This window comes from Arachis hypogaea, chromosome 18, assembly GCF_003086295.3.
Source record: "Arachis hypogaea cultivar Tifrunner chromosome 18, arahy.Tifrunner.gnm2.J5K5, whole genome shotgun sequence".
Taxonomy (NCBI): Eukaryota; Viridiplantae; Streptophyta; class Magnoliopsida; order Fabales; family Fabaceae; genus Arachis; species Arachis hypogaea.
In genome coordinates this window covers 109,168,231-109,186,590 of record NC_092053.1, presented here as the reverse complement: position 1 = coordinate 109,186,590, position 18,360 = coordinate 109,168,231, and positions in this window count along the sequence as shown.

Genomic DNA, 18,360 nt, shown 5'->3' with positions numbered 1-18,360 from the left:
ACCACAAACAGGATACAACCTGGCGTTTAACTCCAAGAGAAGCCTCTACACGTGTAAAGCTCAATGTTCAGCCCAAACACACACCAAGCGGGCCCCAGAAGTGGATTTTTGCACTATATGCACTTAGTTACTTATTTTCTGTAACCCTAGCTACTAGTTTAGTATAAAAACAACTTTTAGAGACTTACTATGTACCTCATGACATTTTTACACTTCACATTGCATTTCTGATGGCATGAGTCTCTAAACCCCATGGTTTGGGGTGAGGAGCTCTACTGTGTTTCGATGAATTAATGCAATTACTACTGCTCTTCATTCAATCACGTTTGTTTCTATTCTAAGATATTCACTTGCACTTCACCTTAATGAATGTGATGATCCATGACACTCATCATCATTCTCACCTATGAACGCGTGCCTGACAACCACCTCCATTCTATCTGCATTAGCTTGAGTGTGTATCTCTTAGCCTCCTGGTTCATGATCAGAGTCTTCGTGGTATAGGCTAGAATTATTGGCAGCCATTCCTGAGATCCGGAGAGTCTAAACCTTGTCTGTGGTATTCCGAGTAGGATCTGGGAAGGGATGACTGTGACGAGCTTCAAACTCACGAGTGTTGGGCGTAGTGACAGACGCAAAAGAATCAACGGATTCTATTCCAACATGAGTGAGAACCGACAGATGATTAGCCATGCGGTGACAGCGCATTTGGACCATTTTCACTGAGAGGATGGATGGTAGCCATTGACAACAGTGATCCACCAACATACAGCTTGCCATGGAAGGAGACATGCGTGCGTGAAGAAGAAGACAGTAGGAAAGCAGAGATTCAGAAGACAGAGGATCTCCAAAACCTCAATCTGTTCTCCATTACTGCATAACAAGTATTATTTATTTCATGTTAATTACTTCTCATAAACTCAACCATTTTTATTATTAATTTCCTGACTAAGAATTGCAAAATAACCATAGCTTGCTTCAAGCCAACAATCTCCGTGTGATCGACCCTTACTCACGTAAAGTATTACTTGGATGACCCAGTGCAGTTGCTGGTTAGTGGTACGAGTTGTGAAAAGTGTGATTTACAATTCGTGCACCAAGTTTTTGCCGCCGTTGCCGGGGATTGTTCGAGTTTGGACAACTGACGGTTTATTTTGTTGCTTAGATTAGGAAAAATTTATTTTTTTAGTTTAGAGTCACTAAAATTGTGTCTTCTATTATTGTTTTTGGTTGAAACTTTTTTTTAAATCCTTATTTTCCTTTTCAAATTTTTTCGAAAATTTTTATAAACTAATAATTGAGTTTTTCTGTTTGAGTTTAGTTTCATATTTTAAGTTTGGTGTCAATTGCATGATTTTATTTTTCTTTCAATTTTTTTATTTTTTGAATTATTAGTGCTCAGAATATAAAAAAATTTAAGTTTAGTGTCCTTTATGTTTCTGTTTTCTTAAAAATTTTTCAAAAGTTGTTCTTAGCGTTCATCGTGATATTCAAAGTTTTCCTGTTTGTTTCCTTTATTTTGATCTAAAAATTTAAGTTTGGTGTCATTTTTACTGTTTTTCTCTTTCTTCATTAAATTCAAAAATATATTTTCTCTTTATTTTAATTAATTTTCGAAATCTCATTTAAAAATTCATATTTCTATTTTAAAATTTTTATTTTCTTTTTCCTGTTTTAGTTTTAAAATTTCAAAATTCAAAATCTTTTTCAAAAAATCATATCTAAAGTTTTTCAAATCTTCTTAATTAAGTAATTAATTTGGTTTTCAAATTTATTTTTCCTTTTTCTGTTACTTTTCGAAGGCTATATTTTAATTTCTAATTACTTTATTTTATTTTATTTTATATTTTTTATTCATTCGGTTTTTTTTAAATAAAACAAAAATAAAAATATATTTTATTTGCAATTCATATCAATTCCCTTTTCTCCACCATGGACTTAAGTGGAAATGAACAGTCCAGAAGGACTCTGGGGTCATATGCTAACCCCATTACTGCTGCATACGAGAGTAGTATATGTATACTGATGAGCGGATAATTTATACGCTTTTTGGCATTGTTTTTAGTATGTTTTTAGTAGAATCTAGTTACTTTTAGGGATGTTTTCATTAGTTTTTATGTTAAATTCACATTTCTGGACTTTACTATGAGTTTGTGTATTTTTCTGTGATTTCAGGTATTTTCTGGCTGAAATTGAGGGACTTGAGCAAAAATCAGATTCAGAGGTTGAAGAAGGACTGCTGATGCTGTTGGATTCTGACCTCCCTGCACTCAAAATGAATTTTCTGGAGCTACAAAAATCAAAATGGCGCGCTTCCAATTGCGTTGGAAAGTAGACATCCAGGGCTTTACAGCAATATATAATAGTCCATACTTTGCCCAAGTTTAGATGACGCAAACTGGCGTTCAATGCCAGCTCTCTGCCCAATTCTGGCGTCCAGCGCCAGAAACAAGTTGCAAAGTGGAGTTCAACGCCCAAAATGGCACAAAAGCTGGCGTTCAACTCCAAGAATGACCTCTCCACGTGTAGACTTCAAGCTCAGCCCAAGCACACACCAAGTGGGCCCCGGAAGTAGATTTATGCATCAATTACTTACTTCTGTAAACCCTAGTAGCTAGTTTATTATAAATAGGACTTTTTACTATTGTATTAGACATCTTTTGATCATTTTTAGATCTCTAGACCTCCATGGGAGGCTGGCCACTCGGCCATGCTTACCCTATATTCACTTATGTATTTTTCAAACGGTAGAGTTTCTACACTCCATAGATTAAGGTGTGGAGCTCTGCTGTTCCTCAAAGATTAATGCAAAGTACTACTATTTTTCTATTCAATTCAACTTATTCCGCTTCTAAGATATTCATTCGCACTTCAACCTGAATGTGATGAACGTGACAATCATCATCATTCCCCCACGAACGCGTGCCTGACAACCACTTCCGTTCCACCTTAGATTGAATGAGTATCTCTTGGATCTCTTAATCAGAATCTTTGTGGTATAAGCTAGATTGATGGCGGCATTCATGAGAGTCCGGAAAGTCTAAACCTTGTCTGTGGTATTCTGAGTAGGACTCTGGGATTGAATGACTGTGACAAACTTCAAACTCGCGAGTGCTGGGCGTAGTGACAGACGCAAAAGGAGGGTGAATCCTATTCCAGTATGATCGAGAACCTCAGATAATTAGCCGTGCTGTGACAGAGCATTTGGACCATTTTTACAAGAGGATAGGATGCAGCCATTGGCAAGGGTGATGCCTCCAGACGATTAGCCATGCAGTGACAGCGCATCGGACCATTTTCCAGAGAGGATTAAAAGTAGCCATTGACAACGGTGATGTTCTTACATAAAGCCAGCCATGGAAAGGAGTAAGACTGATTGGATGAAGACAGCAGGAAAGCAGAGGTTCAGAGGAACGAAAGCATCTCTATACACTTATCTGAAATTCTCACCAATGATATACATAAGTGTTTCTATCCTTATTTTCTATCTATTTATTATTTATGTTCGAAAACTCCATAACTATTTTATATCCGCCTGACTGAGATTTACAAGGTGACCATAGCTTGCTTCATACCAACAATCTCCGTGGGATCAACCCTTACTCACGTAAGGTTTATTACTTGGACGACCCAGTGCACTTGCTGGTTAGTTGTATCGAAGTTGTGAATGAAAAACAATTTATTAAGACGTGCATACAGAGTTTTTGACACCGTTGCCTGAGATCACAATTTTGTGCACCATATACCTCCCATCAGAGCAAGCAGTTTTGAGCTAAATCTTCAGCTCATTGTCATGGTGCAGCAAAATTGCCAGTATTTCAGTCTTCCACAGGAAGAACCTACTGAGTTTCTGGCGCAGTTCTTGCAAATTGCTGACACAGTGCGTGACAAAGAGGTAGATCAGGATGTATACAGGCTGTTACTGTTTCCATTTGCTGTAAAAGATCAAGCTAAGAGGTGGTTAAATAACCAATCCACAGCAAGCATAAGAACATAGAAACAGTTATCAGACAAATTCCTGAATCAATATTTCCCTCCAAAAAGGATGACACAGCTAAGGCTGGACATCCAAGGCTTTAAACAAGAGGATGATGAATCCCTTTATAATGCCTTGGAGAGGTACAGAGGGATGCTAAGGAAATGCCCCTCTGAAGTGTTTTCAGAGTGGGTACAATTAGATATCTTCTACTATGGGCTTACAGAAAAAGCTCAGACATCTCTAGACCACTCAACTGGTGGATCTATACACATGAGAAAGACTATTGAAGAGGCTCAAGAGCTTATAGATATAGTTGCTAGAAATCAGCATCTGTACATAAGCAATGAGTCCTCCATAAAAGAAAAAGCTAAGGCAGTATCAACTGACTTTAGTCTTCAAGAACAAGTTGCTGAACTCAATCAGCAACTATCTTCTATAACAAGGCAGTTAACAGAATTTATGGAGATGCTACAAGAAACCAAAAATGCTAACAAGGATATGGAATCACAATTGAATCAGACAAAACAGCAGTTATCAAAGCAGATAACAGAGGAGTGCCAAGCAGTTCAACTAAGAAGTGGAAAAATATTAAATATCTCAACTCAAAGCAGCAGAAAGCCAAGAAAGGAACAGCTGAGAGAGGATGAGCAACCTGCTACCCAAAATCCCTCTGAGGACAGTAAGAGCCCAGAGAGGAATAAGTCTGGCGTTCAAATGCCAGAAACGGGTGAAAAACTGGCGTTAAACTCCCAATCCATGTCCAGTTCTGGCGTTCAAACGCCAGAAAAGGATAGTAATCTAGCGTTAAACGCCTAATCCATGTTCAGTTCTGGCGTTCAAACGCCAGTGAGGGATCAGACACCTGCAAGTGCTGATAATAACTCCCTCAAGAAGGCTTCTCAACCTGCCTCTGTAGGAAATAAACCTGCAGCAACTAAGGTTGAAGAATATAAAGCCAAAATGCCTTATCCTCAGAAACTCCGCCAAGCAGAATAGGATAAACAATTTACCCACTTTGCAGACTATCTCAGGACTCTTGAAATAAAGATTCCATTTGTAGAGGCACTTGAGCAAATACCCTCTTATGCTAAGTTCATAAAAGAGATCTTAAGTCATAAGAAGGATTGGAGAGAAACTGAAAAAGTTTTTTTCACTGAAGAATGCAGTGTAGTCATTCTAACAAGCTTACCAGAAAAGCTTAAGGATCCCGGAAGCTTTATGATACCATGAACATTAGAGGGTACTTGTACCAAGATAGCTCTATGTGACCTTGGGACAAGTATCAATCTAATCCCTGCATCCACTATCAGAAAGCTTGGCTTGACTGAAGAGGTCAAACCAACCCGGATATGTCTTCAACTTGCTGATGGCTCCATTAAATATCCATCAGGCATAATTGAGGACATGATTGTCAAGGTTGGGCCATTTGCCTTTCCCACTGACTTTGTAGTGCTGGAAATGAAGGAGCACAAGAGTGCAACTCTCATTTTAGGAAGACCCTTCCTAGCAAATAGACGAACTCTCATTGATGTCCAAAAAGGGGAAGTGACCCTGAGAGTCAATGAGGATGAGTTCAAGTTAAATGTTGTCAAAGCTATGCAGCATCCAGACACATCAAATGACTGCATGAGAGTTGATATTATTGACTCCTTGGTGGAAGAGATCAATATGACTGAGAGTCTCGAATCAGAGCTAGAGGACATCTTTAAAGATGTTCAGCCTGATCTGGAGGAACCAGAGGAAATAAAAGAACCTCTAAAAATTCCTCGGGAAGAGGATAAACCTCCTAAATTCGAGCTCAAACTACTACCACCATCCCTGAAATATGCATTTCTGGGAGAAGGTGACACTTTTTTGGTGATCATAAGCTCTACTTTAAATCCACAGGAAGAGAAAGCACTAATTCAGGTGCTAAGGACACACAAGACAGCTCTTGGGTGGTCCATAAGTGATCTTAAGGGCATTAGCCCAGCAAGATGCATGCACAAGATCCTATTGGAGGATGATGCTAAGCCAGTGGTTCAACCACAGAGGCGGTTAAATCTAGCCATGAAGGAGGTGGTGCAGAAAGAGGTCACTAAGTTACTAGAGGCTGAGATTATTTATCCTATTTCTGATAGCCCCTGGGTAAGCCCTGTACACGTTGTCCCTAAGAAGGGAGGCATGACAGTGGTTCATAATAAAAAGAATGAACTGGTTCCTACAAGAACAGTTACAGGATGGCGTATGTGTATTGACTATAGAAGGCTCAATACAGCCACCAGAAAAGATCATTTTCCTTTACCATTCATAGACCAGATGCTAGAGAGACTAGTAGGTCATGAATACTACTACTTTTTGGATGGCTATTCAGGTTATAACCAAATTGTAGTAGATCCTTAGGACCAAGAGAAAATAGTATTCACATGTCCATCTGGAGTATTTGCATACAGAAGAATGCCTTTTGGCCTGTGCAATGCACCTGCAACCTTTCAGAGGTGCATGCTCTCTATTTTCTCTGATATGGTAGAGAAATTTCTGGAAGTCTTCATAGATGACTTCTCAGTATTTGGAGACTCATTCAGCTCCTGTCTTGACCATCTAGCACTTGTTCTGAAAAGGTGCCAAGAGACTAACTTGGTTTTAAACTGGGAGAAATGTCACTTTATGGTGACTGAAGGAATTGTCCTTGGGCACAAAATTTCGAACAAGGGAATAGAGGTGGATAAAGCTATGGTAGAGGCAATTGAAAAACTACCACCACCTGCCAATGTTAATGGAATCAGAAGCTTTCTGGGGTATGCAGGATTCTACAGGAGGTTTATAAAGGATTTTTCAAAAATCGCAAAACACTGAGTAATCTGCTAGCTGCTGACACACCATTTGTCTTTGACACAGGGTGTTTGCAGGCTTTTGAGACTCTGAAGGCTAAGTTGGTCACAACACCTGTCATTTCTGCACCAGACTAGACATTACCATTCGAATTGATGTGTGATGCCAGTGACCATACTATTGGTGCAGTATTGGGACAGAAGCATGACAAGCTTCTGCACGTCATTTACTATGCTAGCCGTGTTTTAAATGATGCGCAGAAAAATTACACAACCACAGAAAAGGAATTGCTTGCAGTGGTTTATGCCATTGACAAGTTTAGATCCTACTTAGTAGGATCAAAAGTGATTGTGTACACTGACCATGCTGCTCTAAAATATCTCCTCACAAAGCAGGATTCAAAACCCAGACTCATAAGATGGGTGTTGCTTCTGCAAGAGTTTGATATAGAAATAAGAGACAGAAAAGGGACATAGAATCAAGTAGCTGATCACCTGTCCCGGATAGAACCAGTAGCAGGAACGTCCCTCCCTCCTAATGAGATCTCTAAAACCTTTCCGGATGAGCAATTGTTTGCTATTCAGGAAGCTCCATGGTTTGTAGATATTGCAAATTATAAGGCTCCATGAGAGCTCACTATCAAGCTATTGACATTAAAGAAGCGCTTATTGGGAGGCAACCCAATGTTATTTAATTATATATTTATTTTCCATTGTTATTTTATGTTTTCTTTAGGTTGATGATCATGTGAAGTCACAAAAATAACTGAAAAATAAAAAACAGAATGAAAAACAACATTAAAAATAGCTCACCCTGGAGGAAGAGCTTACTGGCGTTTAAAATCCAGTAAGAAGCATCAGACTGGCGTTTAACGCCAGAAAGAAGCATCAAGCTGGTGTTAAACGCCAGAAACAAGCACCAAGTTGGCGTTAAATGCCAAGAAAGGGAGAAAAGCTGGCGTTTAACGCCAGAAACAAGCAGCAGTCTGGCGTTAAACGCCAGGATTGCACTCTAAGGGCATTTTACACGCCTAAATGGAGCAGGGATGATAAGTCCTTGACCCCTCAGGATCTGTGGACCCCACAGGATCCCCACCTACCCCACCCCTCTCTCTCTCTCCTCTTCCTACCTTTCCATAATACTCTTCCCCAAAATAACCTCTACCATTCACCTCCATTACTCCTCTAAAACCATCACTCCTTCCTTTTCACACATCATAACCACCTAAAACCCCCTTGGCCGAACCATTCACACACCTCCATCTCCTTCATTTTCTTCTTCTTCTACTCACTTTTTTCTTCTTTTGCTCGAGGACGAGCAAACCTTCTACGTTTGGTGTGGTAAAAGCATTGCTTTTTATTTTTTCATAACCGTTTATGGCACCTAAGGCCAGAGACACCTCTAGAAAGAGGAAAGGGAAGGAAAAAGCTTCCACCTCTGAGTCATGAGAGATGGAGAGATTCATCTCAAAAGCCCATCACTAAAAAGAAAAGGATGGAGCAAACAAGAGAGCCCACTCATGAACCTCAACAAGAGCATGAGGAATTTCCTTATCATGAAATCCCCGAGATGCCTCAAGGGATGTACTTTCCTCCACAAAACTATTGGGAGCAAATCAACACCTCCATAGGAGAATTAAGTTCCAACATGGGACAACTAAGGGTGGAGCACCAAGAGCATTCCATCCTCCTCCATGAAATTAGAGAAGACCAAAGAGCCATGAGGGAGGAGCAACAAAGGCAAGGAAGAGACATAGAGGAGCTCAAGCGTTCCATTTGATCTTCAAGAGGAAGAACTAGCCGCCATCACTAAGGTGGACCCGTTCTTTAATTTCCTTGTTCTTTATTTTTCTATTTTTCGTTTACTATTCTCTATGTTTATTCATGTTTGTGTCTTTATTACATGATTATTAGTGTTCAAGTGTCTATGTCTTAAAGCTATGAATGTCCTATGAATCCATCACCTTTCTTAAATGAAAAATGCTTTAATTACAAAAGAACAAGAAGTACATGAATTTCGAATTCATCCTTGAGATTAGTTTAATTATTTTGATGTGGTGACAATACTTTCTACTTTCTGAATGAATGCTTGAATAGTGCATATGTCTTTTGAATTTGTTGTTTATGAATGTTAAAATTGTTGGCTCTTGAAAGAATAACGAAAAAGGAGAAATATTATTGATAATCTGAAAAATCATAAAATTGATTCTTGAAGCAAGAACAAGCAGTGAAGAACAAAGCTTGTGAAAAAAAATAAAAAATAAAAAATAAAAAATAAAAAAAAATAAATAAAAGAAAGAAAAAGGAAAAGCAAGCAGAAAAAGCCAATAGCTCTTTAAACCAAAAGGCAAGAGCAAAAAGCCAGTAACCCTTTAAACCAAAAGGCAAGGGTAATAAAAAGGATCCAAGACTTTGAGCATTAATGGATAGGAGGGCCCAAAGGAATAAAATCCCAGCCTAAGCGGCTAAACCAAGCTGTCCCTAACCATGTGCTTGTGGCGTGAAGGTGTCAAGTGAAAAGCTTGAGACTGAGCGGTTAAAGTCGTGATCCAAAGCAAAAAGAGTGTGCTTAAGAACCCTGGACACCTCTAATTGGGGACTCTAGCAAAGCTGAGTCACAATCTGAAAAGGTTCACCTAGTTATGTGTTTGTGGCATTTATGTATCCGGTGGTAATATTGGAAAACAAAGTGCTTAGGGCCACAGCCAAGACTCATAAAGTAGCTGTGTTCAAGAATCAACATACTGAACTAGGAGAATTAATAACACTATCTGGATTCTGAGTTCCTATAGATGCCAATCATTCTGAACTTCAAAGGATAAAGTGAGATGCCAAAACTGTTCAGAGGCAAAAAGCTACTAGTCCCGCTCATCTAATTGGAGCTAAGTTTCATTGATATTTTGGAATTTATAGTATATTCTCTTCTTTTAATCCTATTTGATTTTTAGTTGCTTTGGGACAAGCAACAATTTAAGTTTGGTGTTGTGATGAGCGGATAATTTATACGCTTTTTGGCATTGTTTTTAGGTAGTTTTTAGTATGATTTAGTTAGTTTTTACTATGTTTTTATTAGTTTTTAGGAAAAATTCAAATTTTTGGACTTTACTATGAGTTTTTTTGTTTTTCTGTGATTTCAGGTATTTTCTGGCTGAAATTGAGGGACCTGAGCAAAAATCTGATTCAGAGGCTGAAAAAGGACTGCAGATGTTGTTGGATTCTGACCTCCCTGCACTCGAAATAGATTTTCTGGAGCTACAAAAACCCAATTGCCGTGCTCTTAATTGCGTTGGAAGGTAGACATCCAGGGCTTTCCAGAAATATATAATAGTCCATACTTTGCCCGAGTTTTGATGATGCAAACTGGCGTTCAAAAACCAACTTCCTGCCCTATTCTGAAGTTAAACGCCAGAAACAGGTTACAAACCAGAGTTAAACACCACAAATAGGCTACAACCTGGCGTTTAACTCCAAGAGAAGCCTCTACACGTGTAAAGCTCAATGCTCAAGCCAAACACACACCAAGTGGGCCCCAAAAGTGGATTTCTGCACTATCTGCACTTTGTTACTTATTTTCTGTAACCCTAGCTACTAGTTTAGTATAAAAACAACTTTTAGAGACTTACTATGTACCTCATGACATTTTTACACTTCACATTGTATTTCTGACAGCATGAGTCTCTAAACCCCATGGTTGGGGGTGAGGAGCTCTGTTGTGTTTCGATGAATTAATGTAATTACTATTGCTCTTCATTCAATCACGTTTGTTTCTATCCTAAGATATTCACTCGCACTTCACCTTGATGAATGTGATGATCCGTGACACTCATCATCATTCTCACCTATAAACGCGTGCCTGACAACCACCTCCGTTCTATCTGCATTAGCTTGAGTGTGTATCTCTTAGCCTCCTGGTTCATGATCAGAGTCTTCGTCGTATAGGCTAGAATTATTGGCGGCCATTCCTGAGATCCAGAAAGTCAAAACCTTGTCTGTGGTATTCCGAGTAGGATCTGGGAAGGGATGACTGTGACGAGCTTCAAACTCGCGAGTGATGGGCGTAGTGACAGACGCAAAAGAATCAACGGATTCTATTCCAACATGAGTGAGAACCGACAGATGATTAGCCGTGCGGTGACAGCGCATTTGGACCATTTTCACTGAGAGGATGGATGGTAGCCATTGACAACGGTGATCCACCAACATACAGCTTGCCATGGAAGGAGACATGCGTGCGTGAAGAAGAAGACAGTAGGAAAGCAGAGATTCAGAAGACAGAGCATTTCCAAAACCTCAATCTATTCTCCATTACTGCATAACAAGTATTATTTATTTCATGTTAATTACTTCTCATAAACCCAACCATTTTTATTATTAATTTACTGACTAAGAATTACAAAATAACCATACCTTGCTTCAAGCCAACAATCTCCGTGGGATCGACCCTTACTCACGTAAGGTATTACTTGGACGACCCAGTGCACTTGCTGGTTAGTGGTACGAGTTGTGAAAAGTTTGATTTACAATTCGTGCACCAAAGGGTTTGTGCTGAAATGGCTAAGTTTGAAGGTTATATGAGTTGGACTTGGGCCCAACATGGATCTAGTTCAACCGTTTAGCCCGTTGGCCCAATTTTGGGCCAAAACCTTTAAGATTAGCGTTTTAATTCGTATTCTAATTTTTTTACTTTTTCAAATTATAAATTTTAATTTTCTTAAGCTTCTTGGCTTATAATTAATTTATTAGATAATCAATTATTAATTAACTGATGTTTACATTCTACCCACCTAATTAAAAATTTTACCCTCAAAATTTAATTATTTGTGAAGAGTTGTGGATAGTCCGCCCTCATATCTGACTCCAATTCCCAGGTATGATCCTTTACTCCGACTCGACTCCAAGCCACCTTCACCAATGGAACTTCCTTTCCACGCATTTTCTTGATGCTTATATAATCAATTCTAACCAGAGCCACTTGAAACTTAGATTTTTCTTCAACTGAACTGATTCGGTGTAAAACCCTGAAATTTATAAATGATTAACTAATAAATTAATTATTATTTAAAGCAAAATTAGAAATAATAGGAAAATGAGCAAAAAGTTTAGAATTTCTTACCACAAAACTTAGATAGAATTGAAGAGGATTTCGAGACAACCACATGGCCATAAATAGCTTGTCAATCGAAGCTTCGGATTGTAAGTTTATGGTGATTTATTTTGGTGTATGAATAGTGCACTAGGGTACTCTTATCCTCTCTTCCCTCTTTCACTTCAGCTACTTTCCCTCACTAATGGAAAGGGTTTGTGCTGAAGTGGCTAAGTTTGAAGGTTATATGAGTTGGACTTGGGCCCAATATGGATCCAGTTCAACCGTTTTAGCCCGTTGGCCCAATTTTGGACCAAAACCTTTAAGATTAGCATTTTAATTCATATTCTAATTTTTTTACTTTTTCAAATTATAAATTTTAATTTTCTTAAGCTTTCTGGCTCATAATTAATTTATTAGTTAATCAATTATTAATTAACTGATGTTTACATTCTACCCACCTAACTAAAAATTTTGCCCTCAAAATTTAATTATTTGTGAAGATTTGTGGATAGTCCGCCCTCATATCTGACTCCAATTCCCAGGTATGATCCTTTACTCCGACTCGACTCCAAGCCACCTTCACCAATGGAACTTCCTTTCCACGCATTTTCTTGATGCTTATATAATCAATTCTAACCAGAGCCACTTGAAACTTAGATTTTTCTTCAACTGAACTGATTCAGTGTAAAACCCTGAAATTTACAAATGATTAACTAATAAATTAATTATTATTTAAAGCAAAATTGGAAATAATAGGAAACTGAGCAAGAAGTTTAAAATTTCTTACCACAAGGCTTAGATAGAATTGAAGAGGATTTCGAGACAACCACATGGCCATAAATAGCTTGTCAATCGAAGCTTCGGATTGTAAGTTATGGTGATTTGTTTGGGTGTGTGAATAGTGCACTAGGACACTCTTCTCCTTTCTTCTCCATTTCACTTCAGCTACTTTCCCTGACAAATGAAATGGGTTTGTGCTGAAATGGCTAAGTTTGAAGGTTTTATGAGTTGACTTGGGCCCAACATGGATCCAGTTCAACCGTTTTAGCCCGTTGGTCCAATTTTGGGCCAAAACTTTTAAGATTAACATTTTAATTAGTATTCTAATTTTTTTACTTTTACAAATTATAAATTCTAATTTTCGTAAGCTTCTTGGCTCATAATTAATTTATTAGTTAATCAATTATTAATTAACTGATGCTTACATTCTACCCACCTAATTAAAAATTTTGCCCTCAAAATTTAATTATTTGTGAAGAGTTGTGGATAGTCCGCCTTTATATCTGACTCCAATTCCCAGTTATGATCCTTTATTCCGACTCGACTCTAAGCCAACTTCACAAATGGAACTTCCTTTCCACGCAGTTTCTTGATGCTTATATAATCAATTCTAACCAGAGCCACTTGAAACTTAGATTTTTCTTCAACTGAACTGATTCGGTGTAAAACCCTGAAATTTATAAATGATTAATAAATTAATTATTATTTAAAGAAAAATTGGAAATAATAGGAAACTGAGCAAGAATTTTTGAATTTCTTACCACAAGACTTAGATAGAATTGAAGAGGATTTTGAGACAACCACATGGCCATAAATAGCTTGTCAATCGAAGCTTCGGATTGTAAGTTATGGTGATTTGTTTGGGTGTGTGAATAGTGCACTAGGGTACTCTTCTCCTCTGTTCTCTCTTTCACTTCAGCTACTTTCCCTCACTAATGGAAAGGGTTTGTGCTGAAATGGCTAAGTTTGAAGGTTATATGAGTTGGACTTGGGCCAAACATGGATCCAGTTCAACCGTTTTAGCCCGTTGGCCCAATTTTGGGCCATAAACTTTAAGATTAGCATTTTAATTCGTATTCTAATTTTTTTACTTTTTCAAATTATAAATTTTATGGGTAAAGTATACTTTTTATCCCTGAAGTTTGATAAAAATTTCAAAAATACCCCTAAGTTTTATTTTGTTTCAATTTTGTCCCAAAAGTTTTGATTTGCATCAAATATACCTCTACCGGCTAAATTTTCAAAAAAATTAAGATCAATCTAATAATAATGCATGAAAATTATGCTTGATTTGCTTGTGTTGAGGGTTGTTCTTATGAAATTGTTGTTGAATTGGTCTTAAATTTTTTGAAAAATTAGCCATTAGGGGTATATTTGATGCAAATCGAAAATTTCTGGGACAAAATTAAAACAAAATAAAACTTAGGGGTATTTTTGAAACTTTTGTTAAACTTCAAGGACAAAAAGTATACTTTACCCAAATTTTAATTTTCTTAAGCTTCTTGGCTCATAACTAATTTATTAGTTAATCAATTATTAATTAACTGATGTTTACATTCTACCCACCTAATTAAAAATTTTGACCTCAAAATTTAATTATTTGTGAAGAGTTGTGGATAGTCCGCATTCATATCTGACTCCAATTCCCAGGTATGATCCTTTATTCCGACTCGACTCTAAGCCACCTTTACAAATGGAACTTCTTTTCCATGCAGTTTCTTGATGCTTATATAATCAATTCTAACCAGAGTCACTTGAAACTTAGATTTTTCTTCAACTGAACTGATTCGGTGTAAAACCCTGAAATTTATAAATGATTAACTAATAAATAAATTATTATTTAAAGCAAAATTGAAAATAATAGGAAACTGAGCAAGAAGTTTAGAATTTCTTACTACAAGGCTTAGATAGAATTGAAGAGGATTTTGAGACAACCACATGGCCATAAATAGCTTGTCAATCGAAGCTTCAGATTGTAAGTTATGGTGATTTGTTTGGGTGTGTGAATAGTGCACTAGGGTACTCTTCTCCTCTGTTCTCTCTTTCACTTCAGCAACTTTTCTCACTAATGGAAAGGGTTTGTGCTGAAATGGCTAAGTTTGAAGGTTATATGATTTAGACTTGGGCCCAACATGGATCCAGTTCAACCGTCTTAGCCTGTTGGCCCAATTTTGGGTCAAAACCTTTAAGATTAGCGTTTTAATTCGTATTCTAATTTTTTTACTTTTTCAAATTATAAATTTTATGGGTAAAGTATACTTTTTATCCTTGAAGTTTGATAAAAATTTCAAAAATACCCCTAGGTTTTATTTTGTTTCAATTTTGTCCCAAAAGTTTTGATTTGCATCAAATATACCTCTACCGGCTAAATTTTCAAAAAAATTAAGATCAATCTAATAATAATGCATGAAAATTATGCTTGATTTGCTTGTGTTGAGGGTTGTTCCTATGAAATTGTTGTTGAATTGGTCTTAAAATTTTTGAAAAATTAGCCATTAGGGGTATATTTGATGCAAATCGAAAATTTCTGGGACAAAATTGAAACAAAATAAAACTTAGGGGTGTTTTTGAAACTTTTGTCAAACTTCAAGGACAAAGAGTATACTTTACCCAAAATTTAATTTTCTTAAGCTTCTTGGCTCATAACTAATTTATTAGTTAATCAATTATTAATTAACTGATGTTTACATTCTACCCACCTAATTAAAAATTTTGACCTCAAAATTTAATTATTTGTGAAGAGTTGTGGATAGTCCGCATTCATATCTGACTCCAATTCCCAGGTATGATCCTTTATTCCGACTCGACTCTAAGCCACCTTTACAAATGGAACTTCTTTTCCATGCAGTTTCTTGATGCTTATATAATCAATTCTAACCAGAGTCACTTGAAACTTAGATTTTTCTTCAACTGAACTGATTCGGTGTAAAACCCTGAAATTTATAAATGATTAACTAATAAATAAATTATTATTTAAAGCAAAATTGAAAATAATAGGAAACTGAGCAAGAAGTTTAGAATTTCTTACTACAAGGCTTAGATAGAATTGAAGAGGATTTTGAGACAACCACATGGCCATAAATAGCTTGTCAATCGAAGCTTCGGATTGTAAGTTATGGTGATTTGTTTGGGTGTGTGAATAGTGCACTAGGGTACTCTTCTCCTCTGTTCTCTCTTTCACTTCAGCAACTTTTCTCACTAATGGAAAGGGTTTGTGCTGAAATGGCTAAGTTTGAAGGTTATATGATTTAGACTTGGGCCCAACATGGATCCAGTTCAACCGTCTTAGCCTGTTGGCCCAATTTTGGGTCAAAACCTTTAAGATTAGCGTTTTAATTCGTATTCTAATTTTTTTACTTTTTCAAATTATAAATTTTATGGGTAAAGTATACTTTTTATCCCTGAAGTTTGATAAAAATTTCAAAAATACCCCTAGGTTTTATTTTGTTCCAATTTTGTCCCAAAAGTTTTGATTTGCATCAAATATACCTCTACCGGCTAAATTTTCAAAAAAATTAAGATCAATCTAATAATAATGCATGAAAATTATGCTTGATTTGCTTGTGTTGAGGGTTGTTCTTATGAAATTGTTGTTGAATTGGTCTTAAATTTTTTGAAAAATTAGCCATTAGGGGTATATTTGATGCAAATCGAAAATTTCTGGGACAAAATTGAAACAAAATAAAACTTAGGGGTATTTTTGAAACTTTTGTCAAACTTCAAGGACAAAGAGTATACTTTACCCAAAATTTAATTTTCTTAAGCTTCTTGGCTCATAACTAATTTATTAGTTAATCAATTATTAATTAACTGATGTTTACATTCTACCCACCTAATTAAAAATTTTGCCCTCAAAATTTAATTATTTGTGAAGAGTTGTGGATAGTCCGCATTCATATCTGACTCCAATTCCCAGGTATGATCCTTTATTCCGACTCAACTCTAAGCCACCTTCACAAATGGAACTTCCTTTCCACGCAGTTTCTTGATGCTTATATAATCAATTCTAACCAGAGCCACTTGAAACTTAGATTTTTCTTCAACTGAACTGATTCAGTGTAAAACCCTAAAATTTATAAATGATTAACTAATAAATAAATTATTATTTAAAGCAAAATTGAAAATAATAGAAAACTAAGCAAGAAGTTTAGAATTTCTTACCACAAGACTTAGATAGAATTGAAGAGGATTTTGAGACAACCACATGGCCATAAATAGCTTGTCAATCGAAGTTTCGGATTGTAAGTTATGGTGATTTGTTTGGGTGTGTGAATAGTGCAATAGGGTACTCTTCTCCTCTGTTCTCTCTTTCACTTCAGTTACTTTCCCTCACTAATGGAAAGGGTTTGTGCTGAAATGGCTAAGTTTGAAGGTTATATGATTTGGACTTGGGCCCAACATAGATCCAATTCAACCGTTTTAGCCCGTTGGCCCAATTTTGGGCCATAACATTTAAGATTAGCGTTTTAATTCGTATTCTAATTTTTTTACTTTTTCAAATTATAAATTTTGATTTTCTTAAGCTTCTTGGCTCATAATTAATTTATTAGTTAATCAATTATTAATTAACTGATGTTTACATTCTACCCACCTAATTAAAAATTTTGCCCTCAAAATTTAATTATTTGTGAAGAGTTGTGGATAGTCCGCCCTCATATCTGACTCCAATTCCCAGGTATGATCCTTTACTCCGACTCGACTCTAAGCCACCTTGACCAATGGAACTTCCTTTCCACGCAGTTTCTTAATGCTTATATAATCAATTCTAACCAGAGCCACTTGAAACTTAGATTTTTCTTCAACTGAACTGATTCGGTGTAAAACCCTGAAAATTTTAAATGATTAACTAATAAATTAATTATTATTTAAAGAAAAATTTTAAATAATAGGAAAATGAGCAAGAAGTTTAGAATTTCTTACCACAAGACTTCGATAGAATTGAAGAGGATTTCGAGACAACCACATGGCCATAAATAGCTTGTCAATCGAAGCTTCGGATTGTAAGTTATGGTGATTTGTTTTGGTGTATGAATAATGCACTAGGGTACTCTTCTTCTCTCTTCTCTCTTTCACTTCAGCTACTTTCCCTCACTAATGGAAAGGGTTTGTGCTGAAATGGCTAAGTTTGAAGGTTATGTGAGTTGGAGTTGGGCCCAACATGGATCCAGTTCAACCGTTTTATCCCGTTGGCTCAATTTTGGGCCAAAACCTTTAAGATTAGCATTTTAATTTGTATTCTAATTTTTTACTTTTTCAAATTATAAATTTTAGTTTTCTTAAGCTTCTTGGTTCATAATTAATTTATTAGTTAATCAATTATTAATAAACTGATGTTTACATTCTACCCACCTAATTAAAAATTTTGCCCTCAAAATTTAATTATTTGTGAAGAGTTGTGGATAGTCCGCCCTCATATCTGACTCCAATTCCCAGGTATGATCCTTTACACCGACTCGACTCCAAGCCACCTTCACCAATGGAACTTCCTTTCCACGCAGTTTCTTTATGCTTAAATAATCAATTCTAACCAGAGCCACTTGAAACTTAGATTTTTCTTCAACTGAACTGATTCAGTGTAAAACCCAGAAATTTATAAATGATTAACTAATAAATTAATTATTATTTAAAGCAAAATTGGAAATAATAGGAAACTGAGCAAGAAGTTTAGAATTTCTTACTACAAGGCTTAGATAGAATTGAAGAGG